Genomic DNA, 21,696 nt, shown 5'->3' on the forward strand with positions numbered 1-21,696 from the left:
TATAAAATGATGCCGTTTGGCCTTGTGTCTGCGGCTTCCGTCTTTCAAAGAATTATGGCAAGAATTTTAAGAGGGTTATCTGGTGTAAGATGTTACCAAGACGATTTACTTATTTATGGAAATAGTTCAAAAGAACATTTTGGTCGTGTGTGTGCTGTTCTCAAACGTTTGGAGGATGCAGGTATGACACTAAAGAAAAGTAAATGTAAGTTTGGTGTGAAGGAAGTAAATTATTTGGGACATAAAATAACTGACAAAGGAATCTTTCCTAAAAAGGAATTGGTTGACACTATCAACAAAATGAAAGATCCAGAGAATAAGGAGGAATTACTTTCCTTCCTTGGTATGGTGGAGTTCTATGGAAAGTGTATTCCTAATTTTGCAGACAAAACACAGTCTATGAGAAGGTTAACATCTAGGAATGTGGAGTATGTGTGGTCTGATGAATGTAAAACTGAATTTATTGGAATTAAATCCGAATTGAATAAGGCTCCCTCCCTTCAGGCATTTGTGCCAGGGTTACCTACAATTTTATTCACTGATGCTAGTGAAAAAGGCCTTGGTGCTGTCCTAATACAAAATAGAGATGGGAAGGACAATTTGATTTGCTGTTCTTCAAGATGCCTAAGGGGTTCGGAATTAAATTATTCTGTAATAGAAAAAGAGTCCCTTCGATCTATTGGGCTCTGAGAAAATTAAAAAATCTAATTTGGGGAACAAAGATTCTGATTTTCTCTGATCATAAACCGTTAAAAGAAGTTTTTGATAAGAAGGGTTTGGATGCGATTTCATCAAGAATTAGAAAATGGATTGTTTCTTTACAAGAGTTTGATTTCTCTGTTGAATACATTCCGGGAGTATCAAACAAATCTGCTGATTGTCTCTCGAGAATGGTTGGGAAAGAGAATTTTGAAGAAGATGATGTTTTAGGTTGTTCTGATGACTCAATAAATGTATGTGAGATTACAGAAGGAGCGATTGAAGAAAAGGAGTGGAGAGATGAGCTTGAAAAGGATGAAGAGGTTAAAAGGGTGATGCTTTCCTTGAGCAATAATTGTCGTTTAGAGAAACCTTGGACTTTGGTTTCTGATGAACTTTCTATTCATTCTGGGTTTCTAACTTGGGGTACAAAAATGGTTCCTCCACTAGGTATCAGGAAGAAAATTTTATCTCATGCTCACTCTGGGCATCTTGGTATTGTGAAAACCAAAGAAATTTTACGCATGCAATTTTGGTGGCCAGGGATGGATCTGGAGATAGAAAGGTTAGTGAGAGATTGCCCAGAATGCTCTGCCAGTGATAAAATTCTTAAGACTAGGCAAATGCCCATGGTAAAGAGATCTCTTCCAAAGCATCCTTGGGATGAATTAGCCATAGATATAGTTGGTCCTTTGTCAGGTGTGAGTGATACACCTTATCTTATTGTTCTTCTGGATCTGTATTCCAGGTGGATTGAGGTGAGCGCAGTAAGGGAAATTACTTCTGAGGAAGTAATAAAGTTTCTAGATACCATCTTTAAAAAAGAAAGTTTTCCAAATAGTCTTCTTTCAGATAATGGACCACAATTCTGTTCAAGGGTTTTTGAGGAGTTTATGGAAAAATCTGGAATTTTACATAAAAAGTGTTCATTGTATCACCCAGAAACTAACGGTGCAGTAGAGAGGGTCAATAAAACCTTGAAGGAAGCTATACAATTGGCAAGGTCATCTGGGTTGAATTGGAAATCTGTCCTTCAAGAGAGAATAAATGCTTATCGTTATGCTCCTCACTCGTCTACAGGTAGATCTCCCTTTGTTTTGTTTAAAGGAAGGGCTCCCAACACCTACTTGTGTCCTGGTTGGATGGATATTAATAAAGGTCTGGTTGATAATGGAATTGGTGAGTGGCGAAGGAAGGAAGAAAAGAAGCAAGATGAGAGGAAGATTTATTTTGATAAGAGAAATTGTGTGAATGCTCGGAAAATTCTAGTTGGTGATCTTGTTCGTATCAAAGCTCCTGTTGGTTGTAGAACCTGGTCCAAATTCTCTGATGTGAAAGCAGTAGTGAAAGTATTCAGGAATGCCATTAAAACAGAGGATGGTAGAATTTGGAATAAAAGCAGAGTTGTTGTGGTTAAGTCAAGAATACCTGTACGTGATCTCTCGCATGAAAGACAAGGTTTGTCTCATTCGTTTTCCAATTACGCTAACGACTTGAAATTGTCCACGTTCCCTTCAAGATGTCAAAGGGTACGTAGACCCCCCTCTTATCTAAGAGACTATGCATTATAACTTAATCACTTTTCTTTCATTTGTAATTTTGTTTTCATCTTGTTCTTTGTTCTTATTTTTCTGTTGGGGGAGATGTGTGATGGTGCTTACTTATTATATGCTGTACCTTTAATGTACTAAGAATCTCTCATGTGGAGATTCTGGAACTATGATGATTTGTGTTCTGGTTGTCAGTTGAAGTGCTGTCTCCTGTGGCTGAGGTTTAATAAATACCTCCTAACTTCAATCCTTCCTCTCCTGAGCTTTTATTTACTCAGAAGACACTACAATACCCAAATTGGGATTTCTGTATCTGGAAACAAACAGGAATCTGCTGCTTACTTTCTCAGCTATCTGCAGCATGTCAACCACTGGATGTTGAATAATTGCCTAAAATTAAATTCAGGTAAAACTGAAGTTTAGCTGTTAGGTAATAAGGGCTCTTTTTAGTTTAACTGGTGGCCATCTGAGCTACGAATGCACCTGTGCCGGTTTCAAAACTAAAAAATCCGGGAATTGTTTTTGACAACCATTTGTCATTTGACAAACAGGTAAGCACAGTGACTTTACCTTTCCTCACTCTGAAAATCTGGAGAAAGAACCTTACTTTTATTCCGGTAGATCTGAGGAAATTAGGCCTAGATGTAGGTAATAGCAATTTACCGAATTGTAAATACCGAATTTTACAGATTCGGTATTCACTATTCGGTAATTGCTATGTAGGTAAAATATTCGGTAAAAATACCGAATCTGTAAGATTCGGTAATTACCGATTCTGTAATTACAGAATCGGTATTTGCCATTGATTCCTATGGGCCTTGAAGCCCATAGGAATCAATGGCAAATACCGATTCTGTCATTACAGAATCGGTAAAATTACCGATTTTGCAAGGGTGACAGGGTGTCACTTTGACACCCTGTTGCACCCCTGTTTCTGGCTTGTGTGCGATGTGACACACAGACATGCCCTTAGGGCATGTCTGTGTGCCACATGGCACAGGTGTACATGCACAGATGTGCATGTACACAGGAAATCGTTATTTACCATGGAATAGTATTCCATGGTAAATAACGATTCGGTAAGGGCCTGTGGCACTGATTACAGTGCCACCTACATCTTGATTTACAGAATCGGTAAATTTACCGATTCAGTATTTTACCGATTCTGAATATTTACCGAATCGGTAAATATACCGATTCTGTAAATTAAATGCCCCCTACATCTCAAAAGCCAAATACCAGTCGGAAACGGCCGAAATCGGCTGTTTCCGACCGGTATTAAGGCTCCTACATCTGGCCCAAAGTTCTTACTGTTCTCATCCTTTCAAAGGTCAACTATTGTAATACTCTGTATATCAATCTGCAGAAACGCTTATTGTGTAAATTACAGATCTTGTAGAATGCAGCAGCATGGTTATTGCTTGAAATACTTAGACATCATTCTACTTCCAAAGCTGTAGTTCAACTTCACTGGTTACCACTACATAGGCAATTTGATTTTAAGGCTTTGTTCACTGCCTTTAAGGCCTTGCATGATGTTGGAACGGACTATCTTAACAAGAAATTAATATGGTACACTCCTTTCCTGCCACTTCAATCCTCATCATCAGCCTTCAATCAGATTGTTCCTAAATATAAAGAACACTTTGGGAAGGAAGAAGTTTTATCTATGGGACAGTGGAATGCACTGCCACTTCATCTAAAGACTTGCACTTCCGTGTCTTCTTTTATGAAGAATCCTAAGACATGGTTTTGTAATCTGCAGTACCCGATTTTCTTTTCCCTTGATTCCTTTTATTCTGTTGTTTGGTTAATGACAGGACACCTTTGGGCAATTATATGCTTTATAAAATTAATTTTCTTTTCATTTCTTTTCCTTTCATTATGCATTACATTTAAGGCATACGTTCTTATGTACTTCATTGTGATATTGTTTATATAAGTTTTTGAAAACGTTTCTTATTTTCATAAGTTCGTGTGATTATAATTTCTTTGTTTTGTGCTATTATTTAGCTATATTTTGTGAAATATAAAGACTGATTTGAGGAATTATTCCTTGTGTTAAGATTAAAATGATGGGAAGTGGGTTGATGTACATATGATTGGGAATATGGAAGTGATTATTAAAGAGAACTTGACACTTGTATTATATCAGCCTGGAGTAACCATGAGGCTGAGTTAACTGAGTGATATATCTATGATTGATAGGGGTAACTCTTTGTTATTAGTTTCTTTTAGAAGGTTGGCATTTTCTTGTCCTAACCACTTAATGCCTACAGCCTGTTGTGGGGTCACATGACTAGGTGTAGCTTGCAGATGGTCTTTGTGTAATGCTCCCAGACAGTGACAGAAAAGGAAGCTAGGTGTTGGCAGGATGGACCATGCTGAGTTGAAGAGTGGGAGAAGCTTACCACACTTGCACATCACAAAGCCTCTGCAATAGCACTCTCACAAAACATTTGACACTGGTCTAGTGTGACCCCAGACAAGCCGGGGGCTAGGGCAGTGAGGAAGGGGATGTCTGACACCTCAGGGGATTGGAAACCTCTAGAGGCTTGCTCCACTTCAAAGTGGGGACCAGGTATAAATATTGAACCCATAAATCCAACTCTTCTGTACACTTCTGAACCTGTGGACTCTGCCAGGAAGAAGGATTGCAGTGCTGCTACAAGGACTGCCACTCAGCTGGACTGCTGCTTTGAAGGGCTGCTACCCGTCTGTGATGATCTAATGCCCTTCTGACCTCTTGATGTTTCTAAACCCAGGACCCCACAGTGACTACAAGGTATGGTTGACTGGCCTCCTAATCAGAAGCCTCAGGGACAGAACAGACTTCCAATAACCTTGAACCCAGCCATCTATAAGTTGTGCCCTCTCAAGTGATGCCATTCCAGTCCTGAACCCTTGGAAGTGGGCCAGAAGGTACTCTGCCAGCCCATCTGTGGATTCAGCAGGACCGTACATCTCCTCTGCAGTATGAACCTCTATTGCAGAACCAGCACATAGCCTCTGCTGCTCAGTCCATCACCCCTGGAACCCATGCATCACCCCTGCTGTTTGGACTTCTCAGATGCAAGGACTTTGCATCGCCCATCACTACTGCCAATGAGTGCCACATCTCCACGCAAAGACGTAGCCTCACAAATCACAGCCCATTGAGCCACTCAGGTGTGATGAATCTGCTTGCAAGTACATTGTACCACCCTACGCAGCCCCCACAGAACCTTCTCTATGCACCGCATCTTCTTGCCTCGATCTCGCATTGCCCTTGCTGTGCAACACATCCTCGACACATTGACAGCAGTGAGTCCCCATAGGACTTTTGTATTGTATAGCATGTCTTTTATGATGAAGATTTGCAATAAAAACTTATTGACTTTACTTGACTTGAGTCCCCATAGCCAGCTCACATTCTAATGTCATCAGGCTGAATTTATGACTTTGTTCTGGTCCGTCACGGCCCGATAACCACAGTTAGCGCTTTGTGCATTTTGATGCCATTTTCGCTTAAATATTTCAAATTGCATAATTCCAGTTCTATTGATTGGATTTTTTTCATTGTGGTCTTGATTTCTTTATTGAAATGTACTCTCTGTTTCTAAATTAGTGTGGAACTTTTCTTGTGATGTGTTTTACTTTATTACTGTTTGAAGTGTTGCACACAAACTTTACCCAATGCCTCTAAGTTAAGCCTAACTTTTTCTGCCAAGATACCAGAGGGTTGAGCACAAGTTAGTTTGAGGTTTGCTTGTGATGTTACACTAAGAAGGATTGTTTATGCTGCTTGAGTTGGGTTCCAGCCCCCTCAACAAGTACCCCAATATCTTACAATAACGAGCCACACAATACATTAGCTACATTCAACCTAATGTACCCCAAAACACTCTTACCTAGGTAAGTAAACATGTATACCTACTATCGAGAAAATATGCGAACCGAAGAGGGGCTTTCTAGGCTTTACTTGAATACAGAGAAAATCATGTTTCTTCTTCTAAAGAAATGAAGTCTTAAAGCTACTGAAATAAATCCCACGCGTTTAGCTGTAGATCACACCCCTCTAATTTCTGTTGTTTGTGACAACCTGAGTAGACAGTAATATTAGTATCAGATAACTGAAGTTTCATACGTTTTCCTAGGAGAGAAAAATGTAAGCTTGCAACTATATATCTCTCTAATTTGCAGTCAAAGTTTTTCCAGAACATTTGAGAGCCACTACCCGTATGGTAGGAGGATGATCTTTTGTATTTTTGTTTGATGTCATCTGGCTTATGGGTCTCCTTGGGTCTACAATCATGCAGTAATTATTAATTCCCCATTGCTCACAGATAGACCAGCTGAGTGAACAACAATTCAGTTCTCTATCCCTTCACGAAGCAAGAGGAGCAATCCTACCTGAAAGATTGCCTACTATCTGAGGCAAGGTTATTAAACAGCTCTAATATCTGAGCCCTGACTTTGCAATGTTTGTGTCACATGAGGCGACACTCTAATATCCCAAGCTTGGACTATTAGGTTCTGTCTAGATTGGTACAAGCTCTGATGGTGAAAGCTTGAACGTGTCAGTCCTTTAAGGCTTGAGGGTTAACTTTGCTATCTGTAAATTCAGTAAACATGTGGGATAGTTCTGCTGAATTACTTGAAGAATCCCTCTGTTGTGCGTAGCCAGGACCTGTAGGACTTTTGAACGCTGAGCTATAGCTCTTCTGTCTAAAATATAACACATGTAAGATTTGAATAGCATGACGAATAACTCTGCTGTTTGAAGCCTGATCCTGTAAATTTGAGAGACCATGTTTCAGTGATTCCTTGTGTTTGTAAGGTTGACTATAACACACAGAGGGTGGCAAGAACTCTGTGATGTCTCGTGCTCTCTTGGTTAGTGATGTAACATTTGGAAATCATTGATGCAGCTGACCCAGAGATTCCATGAAAGTCAGTTGGAGGCTGTGAATGGGCCATCTTGGAAATTAAATCATATGCTAAAATAAGATCTTCTTACCTTTCTCTTAAGTCAACATTTCATATGGACAACATCACATTTTTGGTGATGAGGATGGGATACTTTGTGCTGCTTGCTGTTTAAAACACCACAACATGCATCGGATTATACAATATGCATTTGATTGTATGGAAGACCATAGAATGAAGATTCTGTACTTTTGATTGAAGTCCGCATTTCGTCATGAGTGCAGAAGCTTTAGATACCTATTGGAGGATATTGATGTTGTTCTAGGGTTGCGGGAGCTGTGAGGAGCTTCAGTGAAATGTCTACTCGCAAGCAGCACATCAAGTTGAAGGTTTGCGTGTGAGCTGAGATTCCTGTGTGGAATTTACATAGTGGCCATTTTGATATGACTTTCAAAGGCAGCATGTGTCACTGCCATTTTGAGTTGGGCAGCAATGTTTTCGTAGGTGTGTTTGGACTACTGTATGGTGCTGTATTTACCTTCAATATTTTCAGTTGTTGCTGGATCGTTAAGGCAACAAATCTGGAAGCCTTTCACAGAGAGAGAGCAAGTGAAGTACGATACAAACTCTCAGGGACAGGCAGACCCATTGACACTTGGTGATAGGCACACCTTCATTGGAGATAAGACATTTGGAAGGAAGGGGATGTTTTATACAGTAAGACTTTGAACGGTACATTAAAGACTGGAATCTAAGAACAGGGAACCCTTTACAGCCTTATTCAGGCATTTCCTTTTTTGTTTCTTCTTAAATTCGGTAGAGCTTAATTGGTGTGTGTTTAGAACACACAGTTAGACTGGAGGGGGATATGCAAAATATAACACCTCCTCTATTCATTTTAAATACTTGTGGTTATTTATTCTTCAGATGGGCAAAGTGAAAAAAGATATTCGATACCATGTCAAGGTTTATGGTCTTAACTCAGACATTGATAGGATGGTGGCTTTGTTGATGCATAGTTTAGGTGCAGGAAGTCAAGAAATTCTTGAAAATCTACCAGAATTAGAGAGAGGTATTAGCAAGGGTTCAAATAGATATAATGCTTGCGTGAATAAATAGATTTACATTTTTTACCCATAGTTTAAATGAAATTAGAACGGTATCACTTAGGTATGAGGTAACAAGCTGGGAATGAGACAGTGGAGGAATATGTCATTGCATTACGAAAGTTAGCAGCAACCTGTACGTTTGGTCCCTTGATTAATGAGTCGACCAGAGGTCAATTGTTGACGAGTTATGGCTTAGGGCTGAAACAGAGTTACAGGAGGCAATAAAAGTAGCAAAAAGATTTGAAAACATGATGAAGTTTGTTTCTGAGCTGAAACAAGGTGAGACCAATGAAGCTGAAAAAGAAGCAGTCATGATGGTGAGAGAATTAAGAAAGAAAAGCATGATGATAAAACGAATGTATTTACAGGACAGTGATTCATGTGTGATCAGTTTTCCCTCATGGCCAATAACAAGTACTGTCCTGCCTTCAGTTCAATAAGTGTGGCAGGAAGGGACATTTTGTGTAGTATTGTTGTAGTGGGGAAGTTTGAAAGAATAAAATTAAAGAGGTACAGGAGATAAAGGTTGCGTGTTGTATTGAGATTATTCTTCAGGATACAGGAAAGAATGGAGAAAAACCTAAAGGTTGGGTTAGAATTGGAGGTAAAGAAATGTTGATGATGTTTGATTCCTGTTCAAAGTTTACTATTTTTTGAAAAGTGGTTATGCAAAGCTATATGAAGGTCATGTGAGTCTCAAACTTATAGATGTGAAACCTGGAGGGTTATTGAGTAATCGAATTATGTGGCAGTGAAGGATGATCAAATCTTAACTTGACCACATCAAAAAAGAGGTGGATATTATGTTGGATCTCAATGCCTGGCCTCATGTACAAGTCAAACAAGTAGAAAGCACACAACTGGGTGTGGGAGAATTTTTCTTTTCTCACATATTGAGCCCTCAAAATGAATATCTCAACCAGTTTTTGCTTAGATATGGATTTACAAGTAGAGGGATCTTTAAAAAGGTGGCTTAAACCAGTGGCTGATAATTCCGACTCCACGTACTGTAGCCACTTAACTCTACTCTAATTATTTGAATTTATAATGAGTGTTATCAAGATTTGCGTGAGGGGGACTGTCACCCTGCACCAGATAGAATGCCACAGTAGGAGTGGTGCCATTTTAATTGTGTCAATGATGTATGGTAAAGCCAGTTCCATGTGTAAAACATAGTTTGAGTATAACTGAGGAACGGAAGCTTTGTACATTTGGACTGCCCTTCATCCTGCGTGGACTTTGTAACCTGGATTCCCGCCCAGAGACCTTGCTGCTGCTTTGGACACCACTCCTCGCCGGACCCGCTGCGCGGGTCCCACGTCGTAGGCGAGGACTGCTGGGCTCAATAGGTCTTTGTTTTGGGCGCTGCTGAGGAGCGAAGGGGAAGAGCTGCAGGGCTGCGAGCGACTGCAGGGACTCCAACTACCAGGAGTCCCTGCCCGGCCAATAGTGCACACCTGGCCCGCTCTCCCTGCAAGCCCCGCCCCCAGCGAATGGATCTTTAAATCCCTACCTGCTTCCTGCTCTGGTGGGACGCTTTGTACATTTGGACTGCTCTTCATCCTGCGTGAACTTTGTAACCTGGATTCCCGCCCTGAGACCTTGCTGCTGCTTTGGACGCCACTCCTCGCCGGACCCACTGCGCAGGTCCCGCTTCATAGGCGAGGACTGCTGGGCTCAATAGGTCTTTGTTTTGGGCGCTGCTGAGGAGCGAAGGGGAAGAGCTGCAGGGCTGCGAGCGACTGCAGGGACTCCAACTACCAGCGGTCCCTGCCCGGCCAATAGTGCACACCTGGCCCGCTCTCCCTGCAAGCCCCGCCCCAGCACGTCACTCCCCTTATAACTTTAACATCGTCTACCGCTGCGCGGGAGCGCCCGGGGCGAAGCCCGGGCAAAGGGCGGGCCGTCTAAGGCCGTCCAAGGACGTATAAGGACGGGCCGGGACCTTTCTCTTTCGTGTCAGACTCAAGGACTTAGAGTATGTTATTTCCGTTATTAATTTTGTTAGGTATTCTATCCACTTGCTTCGCGAAGGTTTAGTGTTTTGGATTTGCCTTAACTGTTTTTACTTTGAAAACTGTATATATACTGTAACCCCACATGATGTCCTTACGATCAGGGAAGAGTAGGCAGGTAACAGTAAGGTCAAGTAGTGGTACAGCCAAAGGAACTTTAGATGACTTTATTATACGGGCCACGGGGATACTGGACAAAGAAATTGCCCTTACAGAAAGGCGTCTGTCTTTAGACCTAGTTACGGGGAAACGTTCTTCCTTGGGAAAGATTGGCTCTGCAACCATCCCTGAAAAGAGTATAATCTCTGACCTGAAGCCAGCCCTAACCTAGTAGTAATCCCAGATTCCCAATCAATATCTACGGATGGCGTAGTTGATTGTCTACTAGGAGATCATGTTCCCACGAATACCACTGGGGATGGTACCCAGCACTGTGATTCGGCCGCATCAGCATCAGGGTCGGTCCCCTCACAAACCTATGTTCTGGACTCTGACCCGGTAGCTAATAAACCTGGCAAACGTAAGAGAGGGGGGGGGTCATACTAAGGGAAGTAGAATTAAATTGGCAAAAACATCTGCTTCAAGAGTCCTCGCTAAACCACCCAAACAAAGGGGAACTTCATCAGGGGGAGTTTGGTCAGTGGATTCATTGTTGTCAAAATAACAAAAATGAGGAGCTCTTGGTAAATGTAGAGAAGCTGGTAAAAAGCCTCTTGACTCCCCTCATAGAAAGAACACAAATTATCAACCTAAAATTGGATCAACTAGAGCATCTAATATCAGTTAACACACACTCGTTGGAGACTCTGGCTGAAAATAGTAAACCGCCTGAGCCCTTGGGGAATCGTATTACAACAAAGAAGGGGGCCCAGAAAAATCAAAATCAAATCACACAAACCCAACCTACTGTATCTATGGCTTCCCAGGGAACCCCCGCACAAGCAGCGTCGACCAAACCTACATTGGCGGCTATTGGGGGCTCTCAGCTAAAGACTGTTACAGCTATAGCATCAACATCAAGCTCAACTGCGTCCGTTCCAGCGGTCGCACCTGGAGGTAATCCAACTCCATTGAGCAGACCACCAGCCCCTAGTAACATAGCCCCCCTAAGTAAACCAATTTGTGTGAATATACCCCCTGACTCGGCCCCTTATATGGTAATCTTGACAGGTGTTCCGGTAGTTGCAACAAATAAATATGAATCAAGCAAGGAGCTATTAAACAAGGTAAAATTTTGGCTTAATAATAATAGGCCACTTCCACCGGCTACTGCTACAAAAATACTAAGTGTGCGAAGGGTGCCCTGGGTGGGGCCAAGTAAGAAGGACCTAGAGGGAGATTGTATTCTTATCAATTTTAGGGATAATTGGGTTAAAGATATGATTTGTACTAAAGCAAGGTTTGCCAGAATGGTAGATATCCAATGTATAGGCCTAGAATATTTTTACCCCAATTTGTATCATGCTCCCCCTAACTTCTGTCACCCTGAGTGGAGAGTTCAGGGTAACAGCCATTTTGGTTGGACACAGAGTAACGCTGTTCCTCAACCTCCCCGAAATCATCCTGGTATGTGGTACCAGGGTGATGAATGCCTTATGAGGCCGCCAAGCATTAGCAATTCAATGCAAGTACCCTATAATCAACCAAGAATAAGATTCCAGGGAGAGGAATACTTAGGGTGGATGCGAAATAATATTCCCCTGAGAAACCGTTTTGGCCCATTAGTGGGAATGGAGGGTTTAGACTGACCACCAGCCAGGCATAAGGAAAATGTTTTACTTGCGTCATATCTGGCTATGGGGGGAAATATGGGGGAAACGCAGAAGGATAACCCACTGGTAGTTGTCCCTGACCGCGATGCTCAGTTTACTAGCCCTCGGAACATCGAGGATAATGGTAACCCAGGATGTGAGACTAAATCATCTTCTCCTGGGCAAGACTGGGTAACTCCAACAGAACCTGTGGGGAATAATCTAGGGGAACCCAGACTGTGCTTAATTTCGTGGAATATCGCAGGCCTTGCGAGTAGACTGGAGGACGAAGCCTGGCTGGATTATGTGGGTGGCCAGGATATTCTGTGCCTACAGGAGACATGGAGCCGGATGGCTCGGAACATTGAGGGTTTTCAATCATTCAATGTTTTGGCGGTTCCATCAGCAGCTGGGAGGGCTAGGGGTGGGATAATGACAGCACTATCTATTAAATTGCAGAATTTGACAACCTCCAAGATAGCAGATACTCCCTGGTACCAGTTGCTCTTGTTGGAAAACCTGTTCCCTGAGCCTTTGTTGTTGATCAATTGGTACCACAATGTTTTTGATGGGAATGATATATCGACAATTCAGAGTTTGAAGGAAGCAATTTGTAAGGCGCGTAGTGAACGACCTCTACTGTTTGTTATCTGGGTTGGTGACTTCAATTGTTCAATGTGTAGATTTGGTGGTTCAAATGTGTGTGGTTTGGAGGATCTAAACAAACAGCCTTTAATGCATTTTAAGCACACGCCCCAGGGGGACGCCTTAAATAATATCATCGCTTTAAATGACTTATGCATGGTCGAACCCTGGGCTGACCCAACTTCATTACCAATACCAACCTTCCAGGGAACAAGAGGAGTGACGAGCACTATCAATTTTGTATTTGTGTCTAGCAGTTTTCTCCAATATGTTAATAGGCTTGAGGTACTAGCAAACGCTGCAAGTGACCATAATCCTTTAATGCTGTCTTTGTGCATCCCTGTAAGTAGAAAATTGCCGGTTTGGGAACACCCCATAAAATATAACAAGAATCAGGGTGTTACTTTGAAGTGGGAGAAAATAGATGCGGTTGGCCTAGAGGCAGAGATCTTTAATACCTGTAAAACTGAAATTGAATCGTGTCTACTCCCAGCATCTGATCCTGAAAAGGTTATTGAGAGTTTCGAAAAACTATGTGGGCATGTGGCTGAGCACCTTAAAAAACCAGCGGGGAGAGAAAGTCTAAAAGGTTTTAGATGGTTCGATTCCGTGTGCTCCGCCTCACATAAATCCCTAAGAGTGGCCCTACAACAAAAACCAAGGAACAGAGAACTGATAAGAACAAGTAGAAGGGCCTATAAGGAGGCTATTGCAAAGAGGAAGCAGGATTTAAAAAACCGTGCTTGGGATGATCTAGAGAAGGCCTCTGAGTTAAAGGATAGTAGGCTCTTCTGGGAGGCATTAAACAGTCCCTTGTTTAAGAGTGATGCCAAGGAAACCATAGTGATGCAGGTCACTAGTGAATCATGGGAATCCCATTATGGTAAAATTTTTAATCCAAAGGCTCTACTAACTGCGGAAATATTGGATAATACAGGGGATTTGGTGATTCCATCTACAGCTTTGGCCCTTAGCTCTTCGCTCACATTGGAAGAGGTTGAGGAGGCTTTAAGGAAAGGCATATCATTAAAAGCCCCAGGCCCTGATGCTGTTCCTTCGGACTTTTTTAAACACAACATTGAGGTATGGGGTCCTCTGTTGCTAAATGTGTTTAAGGCTGCTGTTGTTGGTCGCATCCCTGTGTCCTGGAGGGAGGCAGTGGTGGTGCCAATCTTTAAGAAGGGCGATAGGTGTGATCCTCGATGCTATCGCCCTATATCTCTAATAGATGCATTGTGTAAAATATTGGGAAGGGTCGTTTTGGCCAGACTAGAGACATGGACAGATTCTGTTGGCCTAATTGTGAACTCCCAGTACGGTTTCAGGAGAGGAAAGGGCATGGTTGAGCAGTGTCTGAACTTGGCATTAATCATTGGCAAGTACATGAAGGCAAGGAAGTCTTCAATACACCTTGCCTTCATGGACTTGTCAAGCGCCTTTGATACTGTTTGCAGAAGCAAGCTATGGCAGATGATGAACGACATGGGTTTTGAGGAACCCCTGGTCACACTACTTCGTAGACTACATGCAGCCACAACCGTGTCCATAAGGTTCGGACCTGGAGGTGAAACGACAAATTCCATTCCATCAACCGAGGGGGTGCGCCAAGGATGCATTTTGGCACCTTTTTTGTTTTTAGTATACACAAACGGATTAGAAAAGTATTTGCTGTACCACTGTTGCGATTTTCCAAAGGTAAATGGTAAGAGCATTCCTATGCTTTCTTATGCAGATGACACTGTATTAATGACCCTCACAGGAAATAGTATGCAGGTGTGTTTAGACGCTTTTAATACATTCATGCTGGACCTTGACCTGAAGGTTAATTTTACAAAATCCTTTGTAATGGGCTGTAGTCCAAAAGGGTCGAAAACCAGGAAATTTGTAGTGAATAACCTTACCATTGAAAAGGTGGACAATTTTAATTACCTCAGAAATCTGTTTAATAATAAACTAAGTTGGGCCCCATTAATGAAGGCACGAGTTCAGAGTGCCAGTCGGTCCATAGAGGGCCTTTTCCGTTTTTGTAGTAAGCTGGGCCAAAAACCTGTTGCGCACCTCAAAACCCTCTATATATCAAAATGTTTATCTGTGGCCACTTATGGGGCAGGGGTATGCAGGACTGAAAACCCCGCTGTAATACAGGTGAAGGAAAATAAATTCTTAAAGCGGGTTTTATCGATCCCATCCAGCTCGTCAAATAGTTTCTGCCTCAGTGAAATGGGAATGACCAATGTGACTAATATTGTTCGTCTGTCGCCCCTAATATTGTGGGGTAAAATATGGTTATCCGAAGAGCTGCAGCTCACAAAAGAAATTCTTCAAGACTGTATGACCCTAGATAATGCAAAGCAGATACCTTGGTTGTCATATGTCAGCAATATGTTTCACAAGATAGGTTTGGGTCACCTGTATGATAACCCTGAAAAAATTCAGGGGAACATAAAAGCCCAAATAAAAGCAAGTTATTGGAAATCTTTAAACACACCATGTTTGGGTGAAGTAACTGTTTATGTCAAGCCTCAGCACCAGTTTTATTTAACTTTTATAACTAATACGCAATGGCGGTTCTATCTCACAAGGTTTAGGCTAGATATCCTTCATTTTCTGTATGCCTTTCCCAAACAAGGGGGATGGTGTGAGAGGCTGCTCCCTTGCCCTTGCAATAACAGAGTTAACAAAAGTACCATACATCTTGTCTTCTTCTGTTCTCTTTATCAGTAGCCAAGAATTAGATTAATTAAACCCATCCTGAAGGGGCGGCAACCATGTACTTATAAAGAAGGTTACGACTATCTGTTATCGCTATCTTCTGTTGAAGTTTGTTGTGCCATGTTAAACTTCTAAGAGTATCATTTCAGACTAGGAAACACTATGGATAACTTAGCCATAGACCTGTATTCTGCCATGAGAATTTGTATATATGCTGTATGATGGCCTCCCTATTTACAATTTTCATTGTGTGTATAATTACTTGCTAACATATTGGGGGACAAATGTGGGTCCCACTATCAATTGTTTTCTATGTTCTGACAAATAACAAATGGTTATTTAAAAATAATTTTTAATCCCCTTTTCTAAATGTATAATTATAGTGGTTCATTTTAACTGTGTATTATGTTTTTAACTTTGTACTTTTATGATTCGTTGTATGAATCGAATAAAGATTTTGAACCGAACCGAGTATAACTGAGGAACGGAAGCAAAGGACTTAAAAACCCTTAGCTCTGACATATCTATATATGATCAATGACAGATTCAGGCATTGGTCCATTGTTCCTTTTCCCTCTTGGAATCTATATTGTGACTCCATTAACATGTTTTTACTCCTCGCGCATGCCTCTAATCTCCTTAAAAGTAGGGTGGTCCATAAGTTTGGCAGTCATATCAATCAACGAGATTGGTCGATAATGTTTGGGATTCTTTTTGTCTCCCTTTTTTTAGGGACAATAATACTTGTTTTCCAGGACTTAGGGGGGCCCACTTTGGCGATTTTATTAAAAACATTAGTTAAAAAGGAAACCCATATATCCATGTTCTGAAAGAAGAAATCCTTTGGGACACCATCAGGCCTGGGGCTTTCCCACTGCTGCATGCCTTAATCCCGTTCCTGAATTCTTTATAATTGAGTGAGAGATAAATATCAGGGGTAAAGGTTACTGATGGTGATACGTAAACAGTTGGGGAAAAATGCCTTTGCAATGAGCCACGCAATCCTCCTTCCCCACATTAACATCACGATCTGGGTCATTCAGTTTTACATGTTTCTGCTTTATTTATATACACTTTATTAATCAGTTACTGTAATTTAATTTTCAAAGCAGTTGCAGACCTTCTGAGCAGAATCATAGAGGTCCCGAGACAACAGATTAAGAACAGCTTCTATTGAATGTTTTTTAGTTTATAACATTTAAAGAAGTTACCAGCTAAGTGTCTACTAACTTTTTAAAGAATTTCTGACCACCTTGATTTACACGATCTTGATAGTAAATGAATGAAAGATGCAGATCTGACTTCCAATTCCACTGTGATATTTTGCTACTGAAATCAATACAGTAATTGTGTGCAAAACGTTCCACCCCACATTATGAGATATGTGGTAAATGTTGCATTCTTCAGGTGTTTTATGATGACTTGCTCCTTAATGATTGAAAAAAGAATTACCAAACATAAGAAACATAAAGCATTTCCACCCCATGTTCTCATGAACTTTGTTTTCTGTCATTTCTGTGTGATAGGAGAGCGTATTTACCTAAAACTTGTCTCTTTGATTCATGAGAATTCATGTTTAGGAAACTGTGATTGTGGTACTATGTAAAACATATAGTACATAAAGGAAATGCTCGTTGTTTTGAGAAGAACTGGTTTAGGAATGCATACCGCGAAGCAAAGATCCTTTAAGCCAAAGTACAGAAGAAGAGGACTGATACAGAGCCTCGAAAACAGTAGTATGCTTAATTATCATGAGTTGTTTTTTTCAGGCTGTACATGACTGTAATATCTCTTTTTGTGAGCAATATGAGCAAAGTCTGCTGCCTTGAGGCCTTCCAGATTTATGGTTGCACAGCGTTTTATAGTGTGAAGATTCATTAGGGTGAAATGTAACATTAATCACTTTGAAGGGGCTGTGTAATACCTCACTATAGGGTCACGTTATAGCTATAGGTAAGTTAGAGAAATTAAAGATTTTTGCCCGTTCAAGGTTTGGACAGATTATGGATAAAATAAGTGTAGGCATCTCCGACAAATATTCTGTGGTTTATCTCACCAAAAACTAGAATCGTAATGCCTTCATTTGAGAATAACGTGGTAGACGCTTCTTGGGTGATTGAGTATATCCAATTGTCCTTTTTTGCAAGTGTGAAAATAGGTAATAAATCGTAATTGTTTCTGTTCTCGAAAAATAAAAATTTTAGAAAAGAAATGGACTCTGTGAAATATTTTAGTGTTATTAGAATTAAGGGGCCGATTAGGATTGCAGTGAATCCGCATCCTCCGGGCCGGCGGAAGCCACCAGCAGGCTGGAGGATGCGGATTCACCGCCTTGGTGAGGGAAAACACCAACCGTCACATTACAATGGCATTGGGATCAGCGGCAGACGGCAAGTCTGTCCGCCGCTGATCCACATTGGGTGTACACAAATATGGTGGCCATATTACGATGCAGGCGGAAACATGCTTTTCCACGGCGGCTTTTCCGCCGTGGAAAAGCATTTGGTCTTTTGTTTTTGGGGGCCCGTTGCGAGCCCCCAGGGTGTTGGGGGGTGGGGGGTGCACATGGGGGGTACCTATGGTATCCCCATGCATTAGCATGCACAATGCGGCAGGCCCCGCGCGGTGCCTGCTGCTTTGTGCATGCAAATGTATAGCATGCATATTTGATTTTGCGGCGTGTGCTGCTTAAAACAGCACCCGCTGCAATGTTATATATACAGGATATGACCGCCAGGGTGGCGGTCACATCCTAATTCCAACGGAGGGACCGCCGCTGCCCCTGTGGACGGTCCCTCCACCTCGGGGTGGCGTCTGTCCGGCATCCTAATAGGCCTCATGATTCTGCACTTAGGTGAGGTTCATATAAACGGGTGTATTGTGTAAACAATGTTTATCACACTCCCTTTTATGTTATAAAATGTATGTTGCTGTTTCTCAGAAGGATAACCCCCCTTTCCTTAAACACCCACATATTTTGACCACGGGAAACTATCCCGAATGAGTTTGTGAGTACCCTCAAGTTTTTGGAAGATCGCCACCATTTTCAGGTGTACATACCCAGGGAATCCCACAAGCAGCCCATAATGAAAATCCTTCCCATCTAGAATTGTGCCATAATGTGATTCTGGTGTAAAATGTAGGCACTCAAATATATTTGTGAATCAGACCTGCTATGAACAATCCACACATTGCCTTCAAATGGCCGTCTCAGAATAGACCAGATAGAATCACAGGAACAAATTGATGTTTTTTAATACAACAAGAGAGTAAAGTCAAAAGAAATGATTAGATTTTAATCCATGCTGTATTCCTGAATAATAAAGCATTTCTAAAAACTGCGTTTATAATGCCAAAAATAACAAAGAACTTAAAATTAGCACATTTTGGTGTAAGTGGAATTTATTATTTAAATGCTTAAATCTCCATCATGCTCATGTGTGCCGCAGAATGTAAATCTGCTGTTTTGGTTGTCTGAAAATTTTACAGGTTTCCCCCGAATATGTGAGAATTAGAATTATATTCCTACACTGTTGTTGAATATAGACTGTAATGAGTGATTTTCAGAAAATTACCAAACTCGACCAGATCTTTGACAGCTTCATTGATTGGGTCCCTCAAAGTAATGTCCTATTACTTACCAGTAATCTTTATTACTCCTGGTCCAGTTGTCCTCGTCCCCTTCATTAATAACAAGTGAGATAATCATATCTCACTGACAGAAAAAAAAAACGAAGGAATGCTAGTTCTATCCTTCCTGTCCCACTGTGAGTACATAAATGTACCTCCTGAACCACCATGCCCCCCCAGATGAGGGCTGGAAAGTCTGGGAGGGAGGGATGTAATGAAGGGGACGAGGTCAACGGGACCAGGATTATTGAAGATTACCGGTAAGTAATAGAACATTACCTCCAGGTCCCCTTCATTAATAACAAGTGAGAATATCTAAACAGCAACCAGCCATCATCACACAACAAACCACCAGGACACAGAACCTGCATCAAACCCAGCGAATTATTGAAAACAGCACAGAAAGGAGGATATCAGGTGCATACCACCTGAAGACCCCCCAAACCAAAATTAGCATCATCCCCCAGAACATTCTGAATGTGATAATGCCTCTCAAAGGTATTAGAAGAAGCCCAGGTAGCAGCCAGACAGCTCACAACCAGAGACTCACCCCGGACCACAGCCCAAGAGGTCGCCACCCCGCTAGTAGAACGCCCCTGAACCCCAGCCAGAGGAGGAAAGCTAGGAAGGGAGTAGGCCAACATGATAAATTGCTTCAACCAGCGACCAATGAATACGGAAGAAGCCTGGGACCCATGTGAGGAAACAACAAAAGACACAAAAAGGGAGTCAGACTTCTGAAAAGGACTGGTGCGGTCAAAATACATCCACAATACCCTGCAAATGCAAAGCAAATCCCAAGGAAAATCATCCACCACCATCTACCCTGAGCCCAAAGCTGTTTGCACCAGCTCCTGGGAGCGGAGGAACTGAGTAGGAACCTTCGAACAAAGGAAAAATCCAACTGCAGGACCACCCCATCGTCCGTCAGAAAAGGATAAAAAAAGGCTCCTGAGCCATCAAGTTCCCCAGTTCCCCAAGGCGCCTGGCTGAAGTAATGGCCCCCATAAGAAAACCTTGAAAGTCACAAATGTCATATCCACATCCAAAAAAGGATCAAAGGGAGAAGCCATCAAAACATGCAACACCAAAAGGAGGTCCCAAAGAGGAAAAGAAGGCCTCACCACAGGACAGGATAATGAAAAACTGCGAAGCAACCGAGCAACCAAATCGTTCACATCAGACAAATTTCGCTAAGGAGAATGGAAAGCCCCGAAAGCAGCCCACTGAGCATGCAAAATAGAGACAGCCAAACCCTTCTCAAATCCCTCCCAGAGAAACTGAAGGACATCCGGGAGGGAACAAACCAGAGGAGACAACTCCAGAGCCAGACACCAATGCTGGAAATTACCCCAATGATGACCGTAGGACTTGTGAGTAGAAGCTCTCCAGGACTACTGAATGGCTATTAGTAAATGCTCGGGAGACAACAACACCTCCATCCCTGCCTCTCAACTTCCACACCGACAGACAAATCCGCTGAAGGGACAACAGCAGAGAGGATCGCAGGGTAGATGGAGGGCCGGAACAACCAAGGACCCTGAACAGCCAACAACCGAAGAGTGGGAAACCACAACCGCCGGGGCCAAAATGGCACCACCCCCACCACCTCCCGATGCACCAACAACATACAAGTTAGAAACCTGGGGATCAAGGCAAGTGGAGGAAAGAAATACAGCAGGTGAGAAAGCCACAGGAGAGTCTAGGCATCCACTGCCCCCAAGACCTCTCCAGATCGACCCGGGAGCAGAAGCGGGGAAGCAGAGCATTGTGCCTGGAAGCAAAGCGGTCAAGAAAAGGAAGACCAAACCTCATGCACACCAGACAAAAGGCCACCGGAGTCAGAAACAACTCCTGGGAGGGGGGTAATTACGAATGAGGGCATCTGCCACCCATTGTTCACACCCCAGATACGAACAGCCGACAGAGACAACAGGTGCCCTTCCGCCCAACAAAACAATGGAACCACCACTGCATTTAGGGACCGGGGCCACATACCCCCTTGATGATTGAGGTAGGCCACCGTCACCATGTTGGTCAAACCAACCACCACATTGTGACCCAACAACTGATCCTCGAAACCCATGACAGCCCTGAACACAGCTGACAACTCCCTCAATTTGAAGGCCACCTAAGGTGCCACAACCTTGGTGAAAGCCCTTGGAGCCAGCTGAAGGGCAGAACCTGAAATTGATAATGATGCCCCCATAAACAAAACAACAGGGACCTGCGAGAACAAGGGTGAATAGGGACATGATAATATGCATCGTAAAGATCAAGGGTGCACATGAAATGACCAGGTAGAACCAGGAGAATCACCGATTGGAGGGTCTCCATTTTGAAGGGCAGATGCAACACAAATTTGTTGAGCGCCTTAAAATCCAGGACCAGACGGAACCCTCCTGTCACCTTGGGCACCAGGAAAATCAGAGAGTAAAACCCCTCCCCCCTTTCCAGAGGGGGAACCTCCTGAATAGCCACTTTGTCCGACAGAGCCTGGCTCCCTAGACAAAGTTCCGACCTCTTGGTCAGACAAGATGGCTAGGGAGTTGGGCGGACACCAGAATCTGGAGGAGGCTCTGAGAATTCGATGAGATACCCCTTTTTCACAATGTCCAGGACCCACAAATCAGAAAAGGAATGCAACCAAGCTCAAGGAAAGTGCTGAAGCCGACCT

Source organism: Lissotriton vulgaris, chromosome 5, assembly GCF_964263255.1.
Source record: "Lissotriton vulgaris chromosome 5, aLisVul1.2, whole genome shotgun sequence".
Lineage (NCBI taxonomy): Eukaryota > Metazoa > Chordata > Amphibia > Caudata > Salamandridae > Lissotriton > Lissotriton vulgaris.